This window comes from Barbus barbus (genome assembly GCF_936440315.1).
Source record: "Barbus barbus genome assembly, chromosome: 36".
NCBI classification, from domain to species: Eukaryota; Metazoa; Chordata; class Actinopteri; order Cypriniformes; family Cyprinidae; genus Barbus; species Barbus barbus.
The window spans coordinates 27,980,146-27,988,219 of NC_136714.1; the positions used below are offsets into that span (position 1 = coordinate 27,980,146).

At 36.5% G+C, this 8,074-nt stretch overlaps 1 protein-coding gene and 1 pseudogene across 2 annotated transcripts in view; both read right to left on the reverse strand.

The window, feature by feature from the left end:
• The window catches only part of LOC306856050 (E3 ubiquitin-protein ligase UHRF2-like), a 38,942-nt gene extending 38,856 nt beyond the window's left edge, over positions 1-86 (reverse strand). The window contains exon 1 of the mRNA XM_079395019.1: positions 1-86. This exon is cut by the window's left edge and continues 198 nt beyond it. The gene's annotated coding sequence lies outside the window, so the exon portion shown is untranslated.
• A 1,521-nt stretch (positions 87-1,607) lies between these two features.
• LOC306855625 (ornithine decarboxylase antizyme 2-like) lies at positions 1,608-7,788 on the reverse strand (annotated as a pseudogene). Its single transcript, XR_013785816.1, has 5 exons — positions 7,611-7,788; positions 4,783-4,940; positions 3,767-3,939; positions 2,831-2,916; positions 1,608-2,746 (listed from the first exon to the last, which is right to left on the reverse strand). The product of XR_013785816.1 is annotated as an ornithine decarboxylase antizyme 2-like (transcript).
• Between the last annotated feature and the right edge of the window lie 286 nt (positions 7,789-8,074).

Sequence of the window (8,074 nt, forward strand, 5' to 3'; positions counted from 1 at the left end):
CGAGCGACGCGGGAAGCGCGCGTGTTTGGGGGGCGTCAGGGGCGCGAGCGAGCGCGCTCCTCTGCGGGGGAAACGCGCGTCTTGCAAACGGGGGTCACGCCAAGTCTCGCGAGGAGAGGGGAAATCTCGCGAAATGTAAATATGGGGGGGGGGGGGGGGTGCTTTTAAAGAGACAGAGACCCTGAAAAATACTCAAAAGAGAAGTTTAGAGAGAGACAACAAATTATATTAATATAACTGAATAAGTAAATAAGTGAGATCAAAATAAATAATTATGAAAAAACTGATTTAAATAAATAGATATAAAATAAATATAGAAATAGATGCTGAACGTCTGTAATTAGATAATAATACGTGCACTTGATCAACCTTTCTGAGTTGTCTATAAATGCTTAACTATTTTAAACCTTAAACTATTTTAAACAGCAGTTATTCTCGATTTTATCATTATTTATAATCATTTAATTATATTAATCAATAAATTAATTATAACTATTATTATTAAAATACTTAATAGTATAGTACTTAATTCAATATAAATATATTAATAGAGAGATTATTACATTTATCCTTCTATTTCTTCATTTATCACTGAACTGCTGAAAGGTGATTAAAACGAAACGGAGAGCATTCAGTGAATAAAACGCAACATTCATAACCTGCATTAATCTCAGAATCACGAGGAAGGGTTTTGGTGTTTATCATCATAGCTCTATTTCATGCATATGTGGAGGAAATTCAGTTTTTAGAGAAAGAGCCTCAATAAACACAGATGACAGAGTCTGCTGACCTCTGCTGGAGTCACACAGATGCTAACTAGAATCAAAGTACTAGTTAATACCTCATGACCATTAAAAACCTACAGCTACTTGAAAAGCTTTCATAAAACATATTACCTTATGTATTTGACTAAACTGAATGTTTGTGACCATAAATGCATTCAAATGTTATGAATTTGGGCGGGGCCTATGTCGGTGTCTCGATCAGGAGGCGTGTTTATGCAAATGTATGTGCTCGTGTGACGTCACCTTGCCCCTCGGATCCAAACAAGCCATTTTTGGAGCTTAATTAAATAAACGCTTTGTTTAAAATAAGGAGGACGTTTTAATCTATGAAACTTGCAGGATGTTTTAATGGTAAAAAGAGCTCTTATATGCCAAAAGATCAAGGCAAATTTCCCATGTTATGACCCCTTTAATATTTAAAAATAAACCTTGTGAAATTACTTGCCATCTGTAACTACAAATGAATAAACACATTTAGTAAATAAATTAGATTAAAATAAATAATCAGAATATTACATTTAAAATACATCAGAATATTTGAATAACAATTAAACAGATTAAAGTAATTATAATAATCAATATAGCGCATTATTGATAAACTATTTTCATGTTAACACTGAAGCTGCTTTGGCACAATCAGTATTGTATAAAGTGCTATATAAACAAAGGTGACAAAAATAAGACATGAAATAAGAATAAATAAACTCAAATGAAATCAAAAGCTTACGTAAGCAAATCTGTGACCTTTTTTGTACACGATATAAAAATGAAACATTTAAAAGTAGATCTCATGTGGACGACAAAAAGGACACAAGCCATGTCTGTCTTTAAATAATGTTTTTATTATCACAGAAGCTGTATAATGTACCACTACAGAGGAGAAAGCGGCGCCAAACCATGTGATAAATAAACTATGGAGAGGACCGCGAGTAACAGCACAGCCGACACACAACGAAAGCCTAAACACGCTTCTGATATACCAAATCAAGACATGACAGCCGGAGGTAAGAGAGCTTTGGATGCGTCGATTTCGTTTCCCATCAAGGTTTGTACCAGTCGAGTCGCATTCAGAGAGAAATCAATCAATCGATCATCACATGTTACCGATTCACTCCAAAACGTGTCTAAAAAACACAACAAAGCACATTCCGAGGTAAAAACTTACCGTAAATGTTGAACAGAAGAGCAAAGCCTGTGGCGAACGCCTCAGAAACATACAATCACACGCAGGTTAACAATAAATACACTTCCATAATGTACTTACAGTGCACTAATTTTGTACTTAATACACTAAAAATGATTCTTTAGTACTGCTTAAGATCAACTAAGTGTACTCAAGTGTTGCTATTTTGGGACGCCAGGAATATGAACTAAAATGTGCTTTTAACATACTATCTCTGTATTTAGTCACCCATCTTTTATTCACTAGTGTACTACAATACAGCGATAGTATGTTAAAAGCACATTTTCATATTCCTGGCGTCAGTTGAGTACACTTAGTTGATCTTAAGCAGTACTAAATCATTTTTAGTACACCAAAATAGCACACTTTAAGTACATTATGGAAGTGCACTTATTTATTTTTTACCTGGGCAGGCTTGAAGAGCAGGGAGAAACATCCAATCAAATGCAGAAATGACCTTTTGTACATTCCAGAAAATCAAACATCGTATAAACAAAACACAAGAGCATTAGAAGCAAACAGATTCACTTGATGAACGAGTCAAGCAGCACGCTAACGATTGAGCAGCTCCGTCTGAAGCCTGTAGACGGATCCGAGCGGTTTACACGCTGCAGACGGAGCGCGTCCAAAGGAGGAATGAGAGGAGACTAGTCTTCGTCCGAGGAATCCCTGTCAAAGTTGTAGGCCATGAAGAGAACGTCAGGTCGAGCGGGGACCAGAGCATGGCCCGGTTTCACCATCTCAAAGCCCAGAAAGCTGAAGGTACGCACCAGTTTCACTGGGGACAGAGGAACACACACACGTCAGCACAGCACACGCAGCACACACACACACATGGCTAAACATGAAGAGTCTGACCTACCACGATCATCTCTGTTCTTATAAAAGCAGACGAACACGCTGACCACTTTCAGATGTTCTTCTGCAAACTCCAGCAGAGAGATGAAGCTAGAAACAGACACAAACGCTTCCAGATTAATACAGTAAATCAAGATCATTAGACTAGATCTGAGACGTTCTGAAAGTGAATCAGGGGTTTCAGGCTTTCAGATGCCATGGGAGGATTACAATGTAGAAAAACCCAATTTATACTGCGAAAAGAAAAAATACTATACATGCAAAATTTTATTAGGGCACATTCTTTCTATGTATGTGTGATATATATATATATATATATATATATATATATATATATATATATATATATATATATATATATATATATATATATATACACACACACACACACACATACACTTATTAATTTATTTATACATTTATTAATTTTTGTATTGCCAATATTTATTACTTTCATTTTTTTTATTTTTATTTCAGCATCTTTTGTTTTTGTCTAAAACCTTTTAATCATTTTTGTATTATGTTGTTATATTATTTGTATTATGTAATATTATACATTTCAATTCTCATGTTTACCATTTAATATTTTACCAAACATTTTAATTATATTGTATTTGTATTTAATCTTTTTCAATTTTAAAAAAAAAATATTTTTAGTCTCATTTGTATTTTATTATCGTTTTTTTTTCAATTATTTAAATTTAATGTTTTATATTTATTTAATGCAATACTTTATTTTATCATATGTATTGTAACTATTTTTTTTTGGAATTTTTAAAATGATTTCTCATCTTTTAATTATTTAATTTTTCATTTATTTTGAAACTGACTGACCCCAGCACCCCCTGTGGCCCCTAGAGGTCCCAGACCCCTGCTCTAGATGTTGTGGGTGGTTGTCAGGGTGTTGCTATGGTGTCGTGTGTGGTTGCTAGGTGCTCACCTCTCTTTGCTACCCTCTGGAAATGGTTCGCAGGGAATCTCCACGAACAGGCCGGGGCCCCGAAGCACCGCCTCCCATTTGATCGCCCGGGAAATGGTGGGCCAGCTCTGGAAGTGCAGTATCCGGGGGCGACCGGCCCCAGCGGGCTCTTCGGTCACAGTCAACTTCCTGTCCTGTGGAGCCAATCAGAAGACGAGTTGGTTAGGGAGTCTGTCCTGATCATCACTTCATATCTGTGTGCGCTTGTGTTCTGTGATTATAGAACTTCTGTTGTTTGTCTGAATGATGCGTTTCATTTCTGCTTTCCTCTGTTTAGAGTAATCATTTAGTTTAGGTTAAGTCCTTCCAAAATAACAATGTATATGACTTTAAAAAAATAATATATAATATAAACGGACATTAAATCAACAACTAAATCACTCCTGCCAAATGCATCTATAAGAAAAGCATCTATAAGAAAAGAGGTCAGATAAACAGTGTGAACATGCAGTGTGAGATGTGTGTGTGTGTCCACAGGCCACTGAAATCACACTGATCACATGACAGGATATGACACCTGACGCACCACAACACGCCAGTCTGCTGACAGTGTGCTGAAGGTTCGATTTTGTTTGACTGATGTTTACAGAGATGAGTGTTTCTGAGAACACCGAACCCGTCTGAGGACATTTACATTCTCAGGGGAGCATCTGACACACGCGTTCTCACCATCACCCGCTGGACCATGAGGTATGCAGTATGTAGTACGCAGTGTAGTATGCAGTGTGTCGGGTGCAGTGAGTAGTATGTAACGTGTAGTGTGCAGTGAGTAGTATGTAACGTGCAGAGTGTAGGGTGCAGTGTGTAGTATGTAGTGTGCGGGGTGATGTGAGTAGTATATAACGTGTAGTGTGCAGTGAGTAGTATGTAACATGCAGAGTGTAGGGTGCAGAGTGCGGCGTGTAGTATGTAGTGTGCAGGGTGCAGTGAGTAGTATGTAACGTGTAGTGTGCGGGGTGCAATGTGCAGATACTCACGGAGTACAGCTGCAGCTGCTGCTGCGGTGGTGCTGCTGTGGATGAGTGATCCCGTGCTCCGTTCCCTCGCCCACCTGGGATCTTCAGAGGTGGGTGAGGGGCATCAGGAGCACCACAGAGGCCCTGGACCACTGGTACTACTGCAGCACAGCGACAGACTGAGGAGAACACAGAAAAATACATTATATAGGGCCCTATGAAATCCATTTTCATTTTTCAGGATTCCGCTTTTTCTGGACTCCTTTTTAACGGATAAATGAAATTTTATCAATCAAAAAGCATGTCTAATTAATTAAAATCATGAAACTTCTACAATTTCACAAATTTATTAAAAGTTTAACAAAAACTACATGCTTAGGGCCCAATGAAATGTTTTATTTGTTCTCACCATATGTTTTATTTTTTACCAAATTCTCTGTTTTAGCATGTCTAATCTTTTGAATGCATAAAAAAAACGTATGCATTCAAATTTAAAATTTCTATTCAAATTTATTCTTAAAATAGCCTTGTGAAAGGTTTTGTTTTTTTTCCCCTAAGAAATTCTGTGTTGTGTATTTAAATTTTTCTGGTTATCAAATGAAGGTATAAAACATTAATTTCATTTATCTTTTAACTATTGAAAATTTAACTTTTTTGGCAAGCAAAGGGGATTTACTACTAACATTAAAACATGGAAAAAGCATGTGAGTATTCCTTAAAAAATAAAGTTTTAATAATTTTAGTAGTAGTACTAATAGTAGTATTATGTACATTCTACTGAACAATAGTATTATATCTCTCTGGCACAATGTCTTCAAGTTAAACCAAACTTTTATTTTGACGGGTTGCCGTGAACACCTTTACATTTCTGTGTGTGTATGATATGAGGCCAGTTTTACTCAAATCAAAGGGTAAAATGCTCATGAAGTAACTGTTCTGGAGCGGTTTATGTATTTATGTCCTCTTTAGTGAGATGGCAGACACTGAAATCACCGCGAGCGTCACACGCTTCACTGTGCGTGTAGGAACAAAACCGCGCCATTCATTCACACAGAGACACAGAACATGCACGATTCATATTCAAATAGTATGATTGCAGCTTAATATTTACAGAAACTCGCACCTACTTTTACGATTCATTTAAAGTTTGACAAATCTACAAAAATGCCATTCCACGTTATACAGTAAATTCAGATTTATGACTGGATTCCACAATTCGCAGAAATCATCGGGTCCTGATCATACACACACTACAGCGACAGGAGAAACAGAGAAATAAAGCACATAAGAGACACAGAAGCGTAATTCATCTGATCTGCACTTCTTCAACACCACAAGAGGAATTACAGACATATTTTCACAAACATCAGCTCTCAAAACAACTACCTACATGTCAGGGCTTCTAAAACTTTACGTGCCGTTTCTTTTTCCAAAAATATTTATGTATCGTTTAAGGTTTATTTACAAAACATAAGCAATTTGGTTTGCAAAGAGCCTACTTCTTTCTCTGCATGTTGTATTCTTCAAATAAAATAAATAATTGCATAAGAAAGTTAATGAAAATACAAATTAGCAAATAACATACAGTACTAGTAGGGAGTAGAAAAAAAATGATAAAAATATACATTATCAAAATACAACGAACAAAAATTTGATTGTAAACAATATAACTCTAAATGTAAGTATCACTGAAAGTTTTTATTAATATTTTATATTTTAGTTGTTAATGTCATCATTTTTTTTATTAGCTTCTTTTTTAATATGTCTATATTTTATCATTGTGTTTTATTTCATGTAACTTTTTTTTTTGTAGTTCGCAGTTTTTGGTTTTAGTTTAATTTACTGATAATAACCCTGGTAATAGATACTAAATATTGCCCAAATATTATTTTATTTGCATTTATAATAGTAGAGGGTTTTTTATTTGTTTGTTTAGTAAAAATGTACAAAAATGTCAGTTTACAGATTGTGTTTATATAATTGTTATAATTTACCGTTTATATAGGTTTCTAAAACATTGAGTAAACGATAAATACAAATTGTCTTTTTCATGGCCCACAAAATATATAATGTTATATGCGCGCGTTATTGTGACATTAACGTTATCCAAAAATGCTTTTATACAATGACTGAATTATTAATACACATTAGAACAAAAACAAGCATTCTTTTAACAATAAATTCAACGCGGTCACGGGCATAATGTAATTTAATTTCCATACATAACACTATAAAGTATAGAATAACCAACACGAATATTTAATAAATAAAAACACGCGGCGCGATCAAAGGCCCGAAGCGGGTGACGTCATGACGGCTTCTGTGACGTGCTGTGAAAACGAGGCCTTCGACGTCATAGCGCACAACAACGCGATTTTACAACGAAATCGACACAATAAGAGCGTTAATCATTCCGTGAAGCGCGACAATATAATCATATAAAATAAGAGAATAATCAGGTGCGTGGAAGTGAATTTAAAGGGCCACATCGGATTAATTTAGGCCACAGATGCTAGCAGATGATTTCATTCAGATGGATTAAAGTGTAATTTAACATCTTAACATCACACGGATAACAAATCAGGGTTCCCAGCACCTTTAAAACCCTAAAAATATTATGTGAAGTGTGTTAACTTACAAAAACTGCTGTCGTAAATATTAAACGTGATGAAGAAACAGCTGCTAATATTAGCATTAGCCTCTCAGGCCCTGAGAGAAAATAACTCGTAATTAAAACGTTAATTAAAGCCAGCAGCCCGCACTGTTATGACTTTATATAGTCATATGAAGACTGTTGTGTTGATGTAAACGGTTAAATGTGTGTGAACGAGCTGTTAAAGGGCTCTCACCTTCCCATCATGTCGTTAATACCGTTACTTAGAGCCTCCATGATGCTGCTAGTTTCACACGCTTTATTTCCTTCTTTCTCACGGGCAAAGCAATGACTGTTTAGGATCCGCTGGAGGTTGGATTTTACCATCCGGCCCCGGGAGAGTTCACGGCGGCCTGTGTTCGCTCGTCTGCTGTCGGCAGAAAGTGAGGAGCGCGGAGGCGGAGACGCGACAAAAACACCATCCGCGCTACTACGGCGAAGGCGCGGTTCATGAATATTCATCGAGCCGTAATGGCGGCCGGCCGGTCACGTCATTGATTAATATTCAAAAGCTAACGTTTTTAGCGAATCGGCTCAGTCGATTGAGCGGACGCGTGCTTGCGTCATTAATATTCATGATCGAATCCCTCGCTATAGTACGCGTGGTCATCGAGTGGAAAATTACTGAGAGGAAGCGACTATAGTTTTGCTTTCGAGTCT